Here is an 18,259-nt window from a genome sequence, read left to right as displayed (position 1 = left end):
AAATGGCAGAGTTCCTGACTATTGAAATCGGAAATCCCAGGCCCCAGTCCATGTTCTCCTGAGATGAAAGGTACCAAATGAGCATTATATAGCTCACATGACAAGTCAAATAGAGTGCAGATTATCCTGTGACTCTTAAGAATTCAGACCATAACAAGCCTAGGAAACATAATTTTAGACTACTGGCCTTATGTTAATGGTGTCAAGTGCCCATTCGCTTTTGAGAACATATACTAGAAGGAAAATGCTAAAGCACACTTCATTAGTTTATACTCTGTACCTCCTCCTGCTGCCTCACAGTGCCCATTCTTCATTGCTTTTCTAAGCTATACACTTGTAGGAAAATAAAGATGACCAAAAAGATATTTGAGATTTAATTTCTCCTTATTGAACAGAAGGCTAATGGGACTTTTTAGAATCTGATTTGTGAGATGTGATTAAGCAGCCAAAGAATTAAGATGGCAGCTGCTTTCAAAGGAGATTGCTGCTGGGAAATGGAGAATTGCCACATGAAGTATGTGAAAGATCAACTGGCCTTTTAACTTCCCACAGTTTACAAAGGAGTGACAGGGCCATGCCCTTAACAAGCCCTTAAACCACAGCAAACATGAAATCAGCCAGTCTTCAAGATATATCATGCCTGTAAGAATAAGAGTTCAACTTTGTAGGGTCCAAACTGCTGTTTGCATTATGGGACATAAGACAAATCATGTTGAATTTAGTACTTTGACTATTTCTTTGCTTTTTCTGACCCGTACAAATACTCATTCACTCACACTTACTCAAATACAGCCAATGAGATCTTGCTAAAATTTTCCAGAAAAAAAAAAATCTTCAAATAGAAACTTGCTGTGAAAAACTTGAACCAAAACACTAAATCATAGTTATTAGAGCTTAAAAAAAATTTATTTATTAGGTGTATTAAGATTACACAAAAATAGGGTACAAAGGAGAGCTACTGTGGAAAACTCTTTATCCCACTAATTATACCAAAAACTTCAAGAATTTTCAAGTAACTGCAGTAATAATTTCACAAGTTAATTTTAAGCATGTTTTGTATTGTTATATGGAAGCCAATATAAAAAGTATAAGTCCAGAATGAGCACAGAAATTCTACCTCAAGCAATAGTTTAAATTCGTGTATCACACAGAAATCTTGAGAGCAAGATTGAGACTGACAGAACTGTGATCCATGTTTAGAATACAGCAGTGCCACATTCAGTGTGCTTAGGGTTGGAGGAACCAAAATGTGTTATCAGTTGTACACAGAACACCTACGGACTTCAAAGGAGTAATCAGCCTGTAGTGGAATAAAGACAGAGAAACCTGCATGTGAGTTCTTTTGGGATTCATATGCTGTGAGGGCTGCAAAAGATGTGATTATGTACATTCTTTAAATCAGTGCATGTATTAATAAAACTGTCCTGTAAAGCAAAGTATTGATTCTCCTCTTCAATGCTAATCAATAAACCCAGCATACAATAACCTAGCAAGAGAGTTGCAGAACAAGTAAGGACTTCCTTCCCTTTTTGCATCATTCTCTGTTCTGTCTTGTTCCTGTGCTCCTCACTAATTCAGGGTAACTCCCTAGTTAGTTCACAGGAAAGTCTATTGAAATAAATAAACAAGTTCTAACTTAGTCACAAGAGTATTGTCAAGATTAATTAGCAGATGAAGTATAGTTCTTTGAAGATGCAATGCTTTAATGCATTTAATAAATGTTAATTTATTATTGTTTAGATTTATGGACACATCAGCATACTGTGTTAAAACAAAGTTTTGTATGCAGAACCCAGGCCAACATAAGGAATTTCAAGTTGATAAATATCAGGGAAGTACTTTGCAGTTGCCTAAGATATAAGGCAGGCCGGGACTCAGACTGTGCTATGTCCCTTTTCAGTACGATATTCGGGTGACAGTAGAACTTGGTGCCACACTAGACCCCCACAGCCTGCTCCTTATTCTGGGAGTACGGAAGTGCATCAGTGCTTCTTAACAGACCCAAATCAAACTGATCAGCAGGGGCTGAATCACAGACATGGTGAAGAAGGTCTGGCTTTGTGCCCAGTCATAGGAATAGGATGCGTGAAGTGCTAGGCTGGCTTTCCACATACCCACAAGAGCCTGACAGGTTATTTCAGCTCCTCACTGTCTGAAAGCAGCTGTGCTGCCTCTGGGCCTGACTCCGTAAGTGTTCATTTATAACATAAAGCATGCACTTGGAAACTCCAGTGTGCCTTATCCACACTGGATTGCCAGCTCAAATGTCTCACTTTCTCTGGAACATAGTTATGGCTAATGGAATTAATTATTAGATTGTAATTATCCACTCGTTCTTTCATCCAAAGTACAAAAGCAGATGAAAGTTCTTATTGTCTATATGTCTAGTTTTGTACTCCTTTATCCTTCCCTGCCAGCTTTGCTGTATTTCAGGAATCATAGATTTTCATCAAAGGCTGAAAGAAAAGGTGGTTTTGCTTAGCTGTAGAGCCAGATGAGCATATTTTGACTGTTCAGGCCAAGTTTCATCTTCACAACTTGGTGTCAGCTCTCTCTGCTGAATACAGATGGATATACTGGGCAGGAAGAGCACTGGTTCATGGTCTGCCCCTAAATTCGCTCCAGATGCTATTGAAGCCATTTGATTATTATTATTTATTATTATGAAATACCTAGTTTTCATTATTTTACTATGTGGAGTCTGAGGGAAAGCCTGTGAATTTCTAGGAGCAAGGTACTCAATTAAATAACTTCATGGTTTCTATGTCCTCGCAGATGATACCTCAGCAAGAAAATTTGTGATGTGTATAAGGTGGTCTTCCTTAGGACCCTTATTTTCATAATATCAATCATTTCAGACTAAATTCCAATAGATACTATTTTCAACATTGCTTGATCACTATAGGAAATTTACTTTTCCTGGTCTGTTCCCCATTTCTGCTAGGAATCAGTTCCAGAAATCAAATGTATCTATTTTTTTTTCTCTGTTGTGTTTTTGTATTGATGCATAGACACTTAAAAAACAAGGTTCTGATGCAATGTAGAGATTCTGATGCAGTGTTGAGGTTATTCTATTTATTTCTATATGTGTATTATTCATGAGATATGGGGCATAAAATAATTTGACTGCACTCTCCCAGAGCTCCTTTGTGATAATTCATGAAACAACTTCTCAGTAGTAGACATTTTTATTTATGTGAGTACCACACCTCCCCTTAGAATTTGAGGTTTTCAAGGGCAAAAAGAACGTGGTACTTGGATTCCAGGCAAATAAAATTCCTGTCATGTGGGTCAAAGGTGAATTCAATAGCCTTTCTTCTCTAGCTTCCAATGCCTTAGCTCTCAGAGTGATTCCTTGTTTGCAAAATTGAGACCTGTAAAACATTATACATATAACAAAATGGGGCATATAATTTAGTTAGACTTTATATGAAATAATGACTTGTGATCTGCAGTGAATAAAGAAACAGGTCTTTAAATTATTTTCTGCAAATTCTTTCGGTCAAGAAGACACACTACTATGAGTGCAATTCAGATCAAATTCACAAATTATTCTAGTGCAAGCAATAATTTCAGAAATACATGCAGTGAAAGTCCAGGACTTTCAATAAGTCTGAGACTGTCCCTTTTGCATTGGTGTTCTTCACTACTCTAGGAACAGGACTGTAGTTGGCATCACAGAAGTCCTATAATGAAAGAGATCAGAGCTTTATATTTACTTGTACAATGTGATATGGTCTGCTATAGATAAAGATCATACGTGGCACATATTTGCACTTGATAACACATTTACATAGTAATTCATTGTGCAGCTTCATATATATTCAATGCAGCTATTCTATTCATCACAATACAGTAAACAAGTTAATTCTTTCTGCAACATTTGGTTCAAAGGATTCCAGATTTAATTTTTCTAAGAGCCTGCTGGGGGCACCAACACATCCCCATAAAAATCGAATTATGAAATTAGGCAAATGAAAAAAAAATTTTAATAATTTATTTATATGGTATAAATTACACAGTACACCTCAGGTTATATGTAATGTTTATAGTCTTATTTTCACAGCTTTGAAAATACACCTACAGTGAATTTGCTTGCAGGCTTATACTCGCAAATAATTCACACCAAGAGTGACCTGAATAAAGCAGGGGCATCTCTAATAATCTATTCTGGCTGAGAAAAAAAGGTGAACCAATTGGTAAGTGGGAAAAGAAACTGCCTTGACTGTGGGCTGCATCCTGGCTGGTACAGACAGGTGGCATTTGTTGGTTTAAAACCAGAGGGTTGAGTTGTGTAACAGGAAACCCAGCTACAGCAGTCACATAGCTAAATAGCAATTGTGAGGTGCTACCTTGTGCATGTAAAAACAACAGGAGAAGACCTGTATGGATTAAAAATATGTTAATGACACCACAGGAGCATAAACCAAATAATTACCTAGTTTGAAGAATGGGGGCTTTTTCACATAGAAGTTATCTTGGTTCTAGAGAAAAGTTACACAAATCTGAAAGCTTTAAGCAGAAACTGGACAACATACAGCAAATTTTTACAGAAATGCTCTGTTTTCTTTGGTGTTCTCTGATTTTCCTGATGGAAGAAAGACTCCACATTTCAGATTCTCCCTTGCCCCCTGAGAGTAGCAATGTTCAGCTGCTTAACAGCAGCAAATTATCTTGAAGTGCCTATTTTTCTAATGCTTCTTACATAGCGGAAGGATGGAAATGATAGATAAACAAAAGCTAAGAAAAAAAGCAAATGAGAGGCCAGCACAAAAAGAGAATAAGAGTTGATCATCAGACTGGAAAGAGCTTGCTGGGTGAGAAGTGCAAAAATTTTTACAGGATCTGAATTTCTTGAGGACTGTGGACAAGAATCTTACTGAGAAAATTTGATGCAGATAAAGAAGTGAAATGAAGTTATTGCCAGGAAAGTAACAGGAGACAAAGACCTCTTAGACACTAAGCAGAAGAAGCTGGGCTTCTAGGAGCAGCCAAGAAATGCAGCAAGGAAGTTGCTCCTCATTGATGTAATGGCTTATCAACTATCTGGTACTTGGAAGTGTTCCTGAAAAGAGAAAAAGAAGTGACAAAATATTGCACAATCACCAGAAGTTTTTATTATCTTCACATAGCCACAAGTTGCTTCTGACAAGGCAGGGTTTCATTATTGCATTTCATTATTCAGTAATTGCATATTAACATTTTTTGATATTTTGATTTTTGTGCTCTTGTTCTACTTCTAGTCAATGTAACCTGTTACATTATTCAATCACTTTTATAGTTTGTTTTTTTTCAAGTTCAAGTGGAATTCCCTGCATTTCAGTTTGTGCCTGTTGTCTCTCATTCTGTGTCTGAACATGCCTGAGAGGAGTCTGGCTTCATCTTTAGCTCTAGCCTCTAAGCCCATCCTACTGGGTCCATACCAACAATGATACCTCTGTATTTCCCAGCACTGTTGTGAAAATTCTTAATATTTTAAAAGCACCTTGATTCTACAGTGACGATGGCAAAGAAAAATTAATAAAGATATAATTAACCTTGTGGTCACAATAGTTTCTGAACAGATTGCATTAAATGAAACAAAACACATAAGCAACACAGAGGAAAAAAGCTTCACTGGGGAAGTGTAGTCTCTTTGCTCAACTACATTGGAGAAGCATCCTCACAAGAAAGAAAGGGAATCTTATCGTAAATAACAAGTTTGCTGTGGATAATTTTAATCCAGTCATTTCTAGATTTTAGACTTTGCAATTTTAGTATTGTTAGATACACATCATGTGTAACAAAAATACTGGCCAGCTTTCCCTACTGCATATGAATATTTCCTCTAGCAACCTAGTGGGTGCCTCAGAGGGCTGGCATGGAAGAGGATCTCTGGGGACTATGACAACATAAAGGCTGTTGGATATTCTGAATATCCAGTGAGGGCTGTAAGCATGCTAGGAAGGTCTTTTGAGGGCAATACTGCAGGGCTGCACTGAGAACTAGCCCATCCCCATCCCGCAGGGGAGTAAAAGGACCACAGGAAATCCTGGAGTGAACTGTCCCCATGATTATCACATGATTATGTGATACAGCCCCATCATGAGGGCTAAAACTGGTCAACCTGTGAGCTATTTGCTCATCAAAAAATGTTGTCACCCCTAGATATTTTTTAGAAGCACATGCACCCATCCTTTTCCTTTTCTTCCTTAGCAGACCTCTGGAAAGAGGAATTCATAGAAGTACCTATGTTTGCTCTCGTTAGTAGTTTAGCCCCTTAAAATAGCAGCACTTTGTAAGCACACCTTTGCCAAAACAGTTTTTAAATAAAGTATTTAAAATGTTTGGAGAGCTTTTTTATGTTTATGCGTTTTACACAACCTAGTAAGTTTTCTGGGGTGAAATTGATGTGAATCGGGGATGCAGATACTACAGGTCTTTCTGCATAGTTCTGGGAAAACACAAAAAAAGCAAAGCACTGATTTACTTATATTGTCAATCTTTTTCAGGTTTACTTACATAGGAAATTTTAGGTTTTCAATTAAGGTTTTGGAGTTTTGAGTGATATAAGCACACATTGTCTCTGACTAACCAATCTCATTTCACTTTGGCAAAGAGACTGATTTATTCTAGGCTTTCTCCTCCCTGGAAGAGATGATGTTACAAGATACTTCTATAGAGAAGATAGTATACAAATCCATCAAAAATGCTTCAGTTAATATTTGCTAGCAGATAAACCAGGGAAATACGCAAATTGTACAAATTTCATTCTTTAAGGCATTTTCAGTTTTGCCTTCAATAAGCTGAGAAATACTATGTCATCTTACTATAATCTTGTAGAACATTTAGATATTTGAAACTAACATAGTTCAGGGAAAGAAAACCAAGAGGATAGCATGCCACTGTCCAGTTACAGCAAAATATATACTGAAGTAAAAATATTTAAACAGATGTTATAAAGATTCCATTTCCATTGTGCAGCATAGGCACATCTGCTGTACTTTAAATACTTCTCATCTGTGCCAAAGAAATACTATGAAGAGAAAATGCCTTTTTTTGTGCTTTTCCTTTGAGTTTACCCTATGTGAATACAGAAAGAGCCTTTTCAATAGGAAAAAAGGCACTGATTGTGATCACAACATTTTGTCTTTGCCCTACAGCTGCCATTTGTGACTAGTATGGACATCAAGTCCTGGCTCTTGTTTTCTGGCCTCTTTTAAAAACCTTGAATATCACTAAAATAGTATTGGGCAGGAAGGAAAGGAGGGACAGCATTGTGCAAGACCAAACAAATGTAAAAATGCTGCAGTGCTACACTCACTTCCTTCCAAATCATTTTCAGGCATTAGCTTATTGGTGTTGTTCTTTACAAAGGAAATATTTGATGTCATAGTATTATCACCAGTGATGAAGTGCACCTACGCTGATGTTTATGATACAGCTTTGTTTTGGGGACATGCTTGAGTTTCAGTATTAAGGCCTCGAGCACATAAATTCCAGACTTAGACAGTAGTGGAGTGGTGACTTTAGAGTAGTAACTTTAATTACTTATAAGGTAAGGCTCTTACATTTGCTCACTGGAGAGTCTGGAAGACTTAATACAGCTATATTTAGCAGCGACATTTAGTAAGAAGCATCCACTACTACTGACTATGTACTTTAATAATGCAATAGTCTCAGAATTACAGAAAACTCCAACAGGAAGGCAGTCTGCCTTCATTGAGCTGCTTCTGTTACAAACCGGTTACATATTCCCAGATGACACAGGTACCCAGTCTCTTATTTTGACTACGTAAGTTTATCCATAAGATATTATTTAAAGCTAACAGATGCATGGGGCACAGGAAGAAGAAAACCTTGAAAGCTTCTGTTTTATATGGATTCTTCTGGGAAGCAAGCATGCAGCAGCAGTCTGACAGGGGATCTACAACAAGCTAGCAGCTCTGCTTCCGTATGGTACAAAGAGCCCAAGAAAAAGCTCTGAGGGACACAGAAGTTTTGCCATTAACTCAAGTCAGTTTGGAGTAAGAGTGGAATATAGACGTTACACCAATGAAAGTTATGCAGAGATGGTCCTGTAGATCCTGTCAGCCATAAACGTAGGACATAGAGACAACATTACTAATCACTATGCCACATGCGGTTTTGGAGAAAGCGGAATCAAATCTTCAATCCATCACCTTAAGGCTTTTGGGTACAAGACATACAAACATTTGCTTTGTAGGTACAAAAAATGCCAGAATTTTGTTACTATTAACAAGCATTCCAAGAGTATTAATGTGCTTGGTAAATCATACTGTTGTGTGATGCTTTTGCACTTGCAACTGCTAGAATGTGAAATCAGATTTACTAATATTATGCTCTAAGGTACTTTGCATGTTCAATTATTTCAAAAGCACAGTTCATTAAAATTATGCTCATTTTATGGCAGAAGAATACTTTATGCCATAGCAGACACCTCAAATACAAGACACTCTACAAAAGGAATTTAAAAGTTATGGGTTTGTACTTCACTTATCAGCATTTGTAGTGCAAGAAGCTTATGAGATTTCTATCTCTTCTTATACTACTTTCCTTCTGCTTCCTTTAAATTATTACTGTGCCTTAATTTAGACTACTGCCTTATGGTCTTGCCATTTTTGTTTTTCTAATTCTAGTTTTAACCAAAATCACTGATCTCCTCATGGTGCAAAAAGTAGGATTTGTATGTAATCTTAACAACAGCTTTTTAGATTTCTCATAAATTAAATAAAAAAAGAACTGAATGTGAATTAATTTGGATGTGTGACCAAGTGACCATCTCTGCAACGTGACCATTTGTAAAAAGATCATTATGTTATTCTCAATGGTTTTGCTGTTTAATATTCCACTGCAAGAAACAGAACTGTTCTCTCTGTTTCTATCAATACAAAGTGATTACCTGCTACCTTCTTTAACATTGCCATAAAAATAATTTGCAAAGTGAATTGCATTCATCAGTATGCATGATGCTTTAATGCTTCTCTCTATTAATATAATTAAATTTAACTGGCAAGACAGTAGACAGGAATACTTAAAAGTGAACTGCACAGGTATGTATCAAACCAGAAATGAAAAGACCAATTGACTGAGAAATGTGTTGAAGAGCTTAAGTTGAAAATTCCAGAAATCCTCTTCAAAACAAAGTATCTAAAAATAACTTTATTCATTTATGAAACTGGGCTTGTTCAATTCCTGATAAAACAGAAAATCTTCTTAGACTGGCAAACTTAGATAAATCTAAATCAGACTTTGTTTGAAAACAGATCCAACTATCAGCTCACAGGCTGCTGGACAAGAGCCTGTGGGAGGTAAGTGGGCCTTTGGCTGTCACCAGAAATGTTCCGCCTGAATCGTCATGAAAAAACCCCAAACAAACAAACAAAAATGTGCCAACCTTCTTTCCTGCCTCCAAAAGCAGGATTAGAAAGTCTTTCAGTACAAGACCACATTTTTGCAAATAATAGGGAAACAAGAAAAAAATCTGGAAAAATATAGATGGAGAAAATAAATGTCTGTGGCAATGTGTGGGATAATGGAAGTATATTCCTAGATTATTCTAAGCCAAATGCTCTTACTTTACTTATCGTTCTAGCTATTGTCAAAGAGGATATACAAATTATTTTTAAAAGCAGGCAGAGAGTAATTAACATTTTGCATTCATTTCTGAAGATATTTGCAGCATTAGATAATTTGAGAAATTGTTCGACTTCAGTGGTATAGAGATGGTCAAATTTGTATATACTGAAGTCTTTATGTGATCAGGGGTGTAATTCAATTTTTTTTTTTTTTATAATTTCTTTTCAAGTTTTTATTGTTGTATCACTATAAAAGTGATGGTTTAAAAAGTAACAACAAGAAGTCTCTGACATTATTGTCCACTTTATTAGGGCCGAACATGAAAGGTACTACAGACGGTAAATCTACTTATCAGTAATTGTAAGCATTTTAGGAAATGAAGTTATTTCATTTAATAAATAAATAATCTCTCACTGTAGAAAAAGAGTGATCTCTAACAATAGTCAAAGGCACCCATCCTGTGAAGATGGTATACAATGATTAGAGTTTCCCTCGTGGTAGATTCAAAGAAGTCAATGAGATGCACAAAGTTGACAACTATCGGACTAAGAAATGACAAAAGAATTGAACCAAACTTAAACTGCAGAACCATCATTAATTGTTAGTAGTGTTTCCTATGCAATTTACTGGTCCTTTAGTGTTTTTTTTCTTTTTTAAACTAGTTATTCAGGATGTGAAAGAAGCATTATATTGATATTTCGGGGGGGAAATGTCAGTGAGATTTCAGTCATACTCTAGTGTGGGTATAAACACATGGCTTCAGGAGTACTGACACTTGGAATGAGTCAGTTTGTTTAAGGAGGAATCAGTGGTATTTTTAATTGATGTTTTTTAATATATCTGTCATAAGGATTCCTTGCAACAAATACCATAAGCATAAGGATCATAACTAATTTTGCTGTAAAAGATTCTATCAGGCACTGATTAATATGCTGAATATGCTGTAAGCTATAGCAACCTGTTCATTCTTCTTCTCTGGTTTTATGAGATTCTGTAGTTGCAGTTTCTGAGCTTTCTCTGGATAAACTCGTGTAAAAAAAAAAATAAAAAAGGAAAAATATTGAATTTACCATGGCTAAAACAGAACACAATTTTACCACGGAAAACTTCATGAAAGATGATCATGCTCCAAGAAAGTTAGAGAATGTTGTTTGTCTCAGACACAAGTTCACCAACTGTATATATTTAAGTAGTTCTCACTGTTTCCATTTGCAGATAAAAAATGTGATCATATGATCCTTTCAAGATAAGCTACCACTAATTTTAAACACTTTGATTAGTCTCTTTTTATTATTTGAAATAGTATCTCACAGGATTTTACTGTATTGAATGCAGCTCCTTGAGTTGTGAAATGCTTCCGGAGAACTATCAAATTCCAAAGATATTTTGGTCCTAACAACATGCATGTGTGATATGTCATTCCACCACTCATGTTAATACATTTTTGTCTGTATGTTGTAAATAGCTCCATTTGCTCCTTTTACATTTTGTGTTTTTGCAGCTATCTGAACTGTGAAGTTGCATCAGCTCACAGTACAACCAAGTCTTTTGTAACTTTTTTGACTCCTAACTGCATTTAAATCACTTAAGCTTCAAATCTGAGGGTTGTCCTTAACTCTTAAGATTAATTCTTCCCAGAAAATTTAAGAATAGACATTTTCTTCATTTTTTTTCATGAAAATTTTGCAGCTTAAAATGAGCAAGATGGGAGTCATTGCCAGTCCTTATCTCCAAATATGTCCAGTGAGAAATGGAGGCGTTCTTACCATTTGAAGTTTCAGAGCAGATGGAGTTTGGCTATTCTGATTCAGGGTCACAAGGTTGCATATTTCCCTCCACTCAAGCATTGTAACACTTGGTAAGCATTAGTCAGATACCAGGCTTCCGTATGTTGCCCTTAGCAGTGTGGCTGAAAGGAAAAGTAGCTTTTTTGGTAAACTGGGAGAGTGAGCAGAGATTTGAAATTGGCATAAAGTCAGCATCAGTCTCCTGAGGCCATTTGTGCAGTCTGGCTTCTGCCAACTAGTCTAGCAAATTGTTCGTGTTTGCTGTTGAACTTTGTTCTGCATATGTCAGGGTAGACTATTAGCAGCTGAAGAAATGGACCAACCAGTGAAAACTTCTTGTAAATTAGTTGAGCGTGACTGTGCTGTTCAGTGTTGACTTTGCAACTTGGCAATGCTATCCATTGCTCACATTTGAGGAGGTGTATTGGGCATCCACTTAACAGTATATGAGTTTATAAAATTACATGTGAACCCACGTTTGTAGCTGTCAGGAGCAGAAACTAAAATATTTTCAGTGAACACCATTGCCAACTAAACAGAAACAGTAACTAAGCAACGCAGAAACACCACTTAGGTTGTTCATGATTCGGAAGCACAATTTACCAAATGTCTTCCTCCCCCTCAACCCCCAACTAAAACATCTGTATTTACTTGGAAGCTTTATTTCACTAATCTGCAAAATGTTATATATCAAAATTTAAAAACCCAATATGAAACTGAATCATCATTACCACAAAAATCAGTGGAACAGTTTGATAATGCTGAATCCCGGCACAACCTTTCCAAAAACATCGACTAGTTCCACATGATTATAAAGAGAACACGATAAGGAATGAATTAAAGAAATGTTTTTCAATTACCTTTTTTTTCTTAAACTGAAAGAGGCTTCTTACTTAGAAGCACCCTGTCACAGGCAATGGCAGTGCTACTATCCCAGTAATACAGCCTTAGGTATCTGTGCCTAATGCCGTAAACCATCACTTGAATCAGGTCAAAAAACCTTCTTCCCAATATAGTAGCATTGGCACCGTGAAGTTCTGTGTCGTGTACTGTTACTTTAAGGCAGTATGTTATGCAAAATGTTTGTCCTGCTGTTTCTCCATCCCTGACGATCCTGTTCCTTCTCCCCTTTCTCTGGGTTTCACTGGATGAAGAAAGGTAGCAGAGCTACTGTTCAAATCTGTCCTGAGCTAGAAATTTTAGTAGAATATTCAGTATTATACAGGACACAACTTTTCTCAGAGGCAGGATGGTATTTTTCCTGGTTTATACCAATGAGCTGTATAGGCCTTTACTGAGAAGACATATTTTCTACACCTCTCAACTATAAAGAGATCTGGATAGTCGATAATACATGTTCCATGAGAGTGCCATGCTAATTATCCCATGAGTCATTCCACGTGAATTTATAAGTTTCTACAATCTGCACCAATATTTCAGCTTCTGTCTCCAGACAACTAAGCAAAAAAAGCTGTGAAAAATTATTTTCAAGCTATATTAATCACCAGTGGCTTTAAGGACTATGGTTAAGTTCACAACTCCACTGGAAAAGATGGGGGCTGCACCTGAAATGTATTCCTGAGTTCAGAATTTCAACCAGAAATTAAGTCATCAATTTTGTGAATTGCTGCCTTGGGAGCTGTAAAAAGTTCAAGGTAAAAAACTTCATAATGCCAATATTATGGGAATTCTGCAAGGTTGTACCTGTTACATGTATTTCGTAATAGCACTTTAAATCTAAAAAGACCAGGAGATCCTTAAAACTACAAAAGAAGTGTGTTTTGCTTTCCACTGATGTCACATCAAATTAGCTCTAATGTGGAAAAATACATATATTTGCTTATGAAAATGTGCAATGTACAGTTACTGCTTAATTGTTGAGGGACTCAGGTAGACATTTTTCATCTTTTTAAAATGGAAACAGGTGGGATATTCAATTGAAAAATAAATATGCCTGCACACGTGGCTGTATTACACCATCTTATTAAAATATGCTGGACACTTTGAAAGCAAAGACAATGTCTCTGCCTTCAGCACCTTATTATGTAGGAAGAATACTGTATCTCTTTTCTCATATTGTCAAGGTACAGAATGAGAGATACATTCAAAAAATGTTCAAGTAAATCCTTCATTTGCTATTATAATTACTTCCTGGAGAAGTTGTGGAGTTTGAATTTTTATAACAATTTTTACTACTGTTTCAGATTTAAAAAAAATAACTAGTTTTTAAAAATATAAATTAAAAATATCCATTTTAGCCATCTCAAGAACTTGGTTTATGTTTTCATATTTTGACACAGACATTAAAAAGTCAGTATCTTGAGTTTCACTATAAGGAAATAAATTTTTTATTTTTAAAAAATTCCATTTTAGCCAACTGTAGTAACTGTTTTAAACACTTCTTTAAGAGTCTGAACAACAGAATGAGATACCTGAGCTATCTGGGGTCCTGTGAGCAATCTCACAGCTTAAGTGCTGACCTACATGTATTTTGATTAGTTTAGGAGATCCCCAGCTGTACCCAGCTATTCTGTTTTCTGTTGGAGAATGCATGTTCCTCAGGCGTAGTAATTAACCTTACACAGGCCCTGCCCTTGTTATGTATTAATCACATTTGTATGGGCTACACACATAGCATCACATCACTCTCAGATTTCCCACTTACAGGGTTTCTTTTGTATTTGGTAGAGGACAACTCCTTTCTGTGCTCTTTTTGTCCTTGTCATTGTACCTGTGTAAGACAGGTACTTAACATGAAGGTTTCTAAAGAGATAAGATCTACCTTTATGAGCTAACATCCCCCTAAATGTTGTTATTATAGGCAAAAAGAACTTCAACCTAAACTTCAAACTAAATAGGCTGCTTTTTGGCTGAGATTATTAAGAGACTTGCCAACAAGTCAAGGAACTCTCAGAACTGTAAACAGCACAAATGAGAAATAAAAGAATTATAAGCCTAGTGTTCCACTCAGCCTGTCATCCTCCTCTTTGGTTGCAGTCCAGCAGCTTTTTGGAAGCTTGCTTTCAGGCTAATAAAAGTTCTCTTTCTCGTGTGTCAACCAAGAGCCACTCTTAGGTTAGAAATAATCCCATGAGCCAAAATGTTCTTTGTGTGTGTGCAACCTGTACCCATGTCATTCAACAAACTTGAAAAAAGTGGGTATCACTCTTACTAGGCTTGAAAATAGAAAAAACATGTTAGGTCTGGCAGATTCCCTGATACAGCCCAGAAAATGGATACATGATATCCCAAGCCCATTTGAAAGAGAGCAAGGGAGATGCAGGAATATATTTTTCAGATTTTGTTGTCTATCAGACCAATCAATAATGAGTTTCAGAAGTTTCTACTTCTTTTCAAAAATCTAATTTTTAAAGTGAAATATCTTCTAGATGTTAGGCAGATTTTTTTGTTTGTTTGTTTCATTCTAGAGTTCTTACTGTGTAAGATCTGAAGACATATTTATAGCTTGTATATACCTGGGAAGTATAGACTGCAAAGTTTCACATGATCTGAATCCCCATCATCTGGATTTGAGACCTGTTTGGACCACTTAATGCTACTTTTTAACCCTCAAGCTAAGGGATTTCTGTGGAAGGTGGAGCTCTGGAGAGGAACATTGCTTGGGGTCTCCCCCTGCTGAGCTGCATGAGGATGTAGTTACAATGCACACCTTGAGATCATGTGCAGTACCCCAGTAATGACAGCTGTTCATGACCATATAAATCTCAGAGAGTCCAAATCTGAATGGACAAAGGCAGCTCTTCATAGGACTTATCCTAAGTTCTTGAAGGATCCTTTTAAATGAACAGCAAAAATTACTCTGAGGAAATGACAAAATAAAAATACCTCAATAGACTACATACATATTTAAACACATTTATACTTCTTTGCAAATATGTGATTGGAGTAATCCCTGAGTTACAGCACCAGAACAAACCCCACCACATTTATAACAGCCCGCTCAAAGCTGTAGAGAGCTCACTTGATCCCGGTTAGCCGTAAAGAATATATTTCTCTCATGTGTCATGAGTTTCCTTCATTCAGAGTATTTCCCACGTCCCTGGCCCTATAGCCTGTTCCCATATCCTAGATTTCAAATACCATTGCTACAGACTTCCAGTTCGAATCAGTCACTTCGCCCATTTTCTCTCTTTCAGGCTGTTGGGGCATCTATGTTCCTATGAGCATGGCTGAACCATTACATCATCTGGGACTTTGTGACCTTGCAAAGTGGGTAAGTGTCCTGAAATTGCCCCTGCCCATCCATTTATCTTCCAGCATGACTCTGAAATCCTGTGCATTAGAATAGTTTGCATATCAGAACAACATGCAGCCCTGAGTGCACTTAGAATTGATCATGTGAAAGATGCTGTTAAACAGTTTTAGGGGTTTTCTCATGCATTACTGTTCTTGGAAATGCCTTTAGAGAAGGAGGATAGTGGTTGTGTGTGTCATAAGGCTTCGGAAATCTTTTGTTTTTCATCTCAGTCCACTGGCCAAAAAGAAATTAGTCACTTTGTTGTAAGTATCCTGTCTCCCATTGCTTTGTTTAGGTTTGCACCTACTTCCTGAACAGAAAAAAAAAGATTAATCGTACCAACATGCTGGTACATGTTGGTACACATGGTACACAGATGATACAATGAGAAATTAAAACACTGTTCTCAGTTTGCTGTCTTTTACTACCTAAAGCACTGTGTGCTGGGACTAATTCTTGGAAAGACTCTTCCCTCACTCAGAAAGTGGTCAGCCCAGGGATGAGAGAAGAGGGTTCTGAGCAGCACAGGGCTTCCTAAATTGCACTGATAGCATTTAAAATGCTAATTTGAACTTTCTAAAGAGTAAATTTAATTTGGGAACACAAAGGAAATTTGGTAATTGACATCAGATAAAAATCTGATAAGAGACAGTATCCATAGAAGGACTCTCTAAGTCTTGTCTCCTTTCCTTACATATTCAGCAATATAGGGTAAGAGAATGATATTATTTGAAGTGTGCTTCTGTATTGTTTTCCAAAAGAAAATTAGAACTGCAACAGGGCGTCTTCATTTCTTTTGGGCAGGGCGCCAAGATGAAAAGCAAAAGGTAAAGTTCCAGGAGCTTACTGCCAACATCATGCTTTCATAAGTATAAATCAAAATTATGACAGGTACTCCATAATAAGCACCTTCCCATGCTTATGTTCTTTAAATGAATATATGAACCAGACACTGTTGAGAAAGGGCATTCCTTGATGCACAGCTGTTCATCACTGTAAGTAGTATAGTACATGACAGAATTTAATTGATTTTGGGGTTGAAAATAACCAGAAAAATATTAAAGTACGTTTGTTTTTACTTTTTTTTTTGGCTGAGATTAACCAAACAGTGAAGCAGTCAAAAGGCTGTGATCAGAGCAGAATGACAGTCAGTGACTCTTATTGCTCAGATGGGTGTTTTGTGTAGAACACTTCTAAAATCCATGCTGAAGCTTTTAGTCAATGCTATTCATGCTCCGAAGCAGCGCTATTCTCTCCCACGCTCTCTCAGGATTGCCTTGCCACCACTGTCTTAAAGTGCTCCCCTCCTACAGAGTATCTGGTCAGTGGTAGCAGCAGCTGCAGGAACAGCGCATTCAGCATGCCAGACTGAAATTCATGTTCCAGGAATGTCTCCTGGGGGGTTGAGCAATTCAGTCAGATTCATAGTTAAAAGCCTTTCACTGTAACACAATTACCCTGCAGTAGAGAAGAGGAATGGTTGGCATTTGTTTGTTACAAATGTGCCTTGCAAAACCCATTATTATGAAATCCTTGCTTGGGTGAAATTTCACTGACAATGGGATGTACCTCTGCTAGAATGATAGGCTTCTGTGTTGGAAATATGACGGGGAAAACTGAGTGATCAAGAACATTTTATATGGGTTTCAACATCCATTTTCTCAAAAATATTAGGGCTTTTTCTGTCTGAAAAGTAGCAACCACAGCTGTCCAGCAGGACCCAAACAGTTCCAGAAAGTTGTGGTTTAGTGGCTGTTTAGAAAAGCATTTATTTTATTTTTTTCAGATTCTGGCTGATTCTTGTTATCATAAAAAACACAGAAAGTCATTGCAAAGAATATGTCATCTGCCTTAGGCAGGTGGGGCAGTCTTACTGGCCAAGTTACAGATTTAGTTGGCCTCTAGCCATTCAATTTGCAATTTCTATCACATATTCTGCACTTCTGGCTTAGTCTGAGTCATGGCCTGAAACAAGAGAGGAAACCGCCACTGTCTGGCCAAACTGTCTCATCCTGCAATAGGAATACTCTGTATTCCTCTGCCTTGTGATCTCCACCACTATGTCCTATTCTTCCAGCCACTGGGGAATAACAGCAAGGGTATCCAAATGTGGCTCTCCTTAGACCACTGTTCTGCCTCCTGGTAAGTGAAATCTTGCACCTAGCAATGGGGCAGAGAATTGAAGCACAATATGCTCATGAGAATTGTGTGATACAGGGCAAGAAGAAAAGAGTGAGAGAGAACTGGGATGCTTTACAGATTATTTGTGATAGAGTCAAAGATGGTGACAGTAACTAAAGCTTAAGAGGGGGCTTAGGGAGGAGATAGGCCCAGAAGGAAAGGGGAAGGTAAAGGGGAAGGGAAAAAAAAAGGGAAAGGGAAAGGGAAGGAGAAACGGAAAGGGAAAGGGAAAGGGAAAGGGAAAGGGAAAGGGAAAGGGAAAGGGAAAGGGAAAGGGAAAGGGCTGAGTGGTGGTGCAAGTAAAAAACTGGAGGGAAGAAACTGTGAGAGGTAATACAGGGAATAGGAGAAAGTTGTCTGGAGATTGGTTCTCAAGAGGCTCAAGGTGCAGAAGGCAGTTTTGTATCTCAGGATACCACACAAAACTAAAATTTTAACACTTTGTGCATGTATT

General features: G+C 37.2%; 2 long non-coding RNA genes across 2 annotated transcripts in view; one reads left to right on the top strand and one right to left on the bottom strand.

Annotated features, from left to right (window-relative positions):
* Positions 1-18,259, top strand: part of LOC120410304 — a 67,681-nt gene that overhangs the window by 2,877 nt on the left and 46,545 nt on the right. The window contains exon 2 of the long non-coding RNA XR_005602390.1: positions 15,524-15,600. This is a non-coding gene — a long non-coding RNA (uncharacterized LOC120410304). The remainder of the gene's footprint in view (positions 1-15,523; positions 15,601-18,259) is intronic.
* Positions 916-18,259, bottom strand: part of LOC120410305 — a 37,715-nt gene continuing 20,371 nt past the window's right edge. The window contains exons 3-4 of the long non-coding RNA XR_005602391.1: positions 11,346-11,488; positions 916-5,065 (exon numbers count right to left, since the gene is read on the bottom strand). This is a non-coding gene — a long non-coding RNA (uncharacterized LOC120410305). The remainder of the gene's footprint in view (positions 5,066-11,345; positions 11,489-18,259) is intronic.

Source organism: Corvus cornix, chromosome 7 (assembly GCF_000738735.6).
Source record: "Corvus cornix cornix isolate S_Up_H32 chromosome 7, ASM73873v5, whole genome shotgun sequence".
NCBI lineage: Eukaryota > Metazoa > Chordata > Aves > Passeriformes > Corvidae > Corvus > Corvus cornix.
This window is presented reverse-complemented; position numbering and strand designations above follow the sequence as displayed.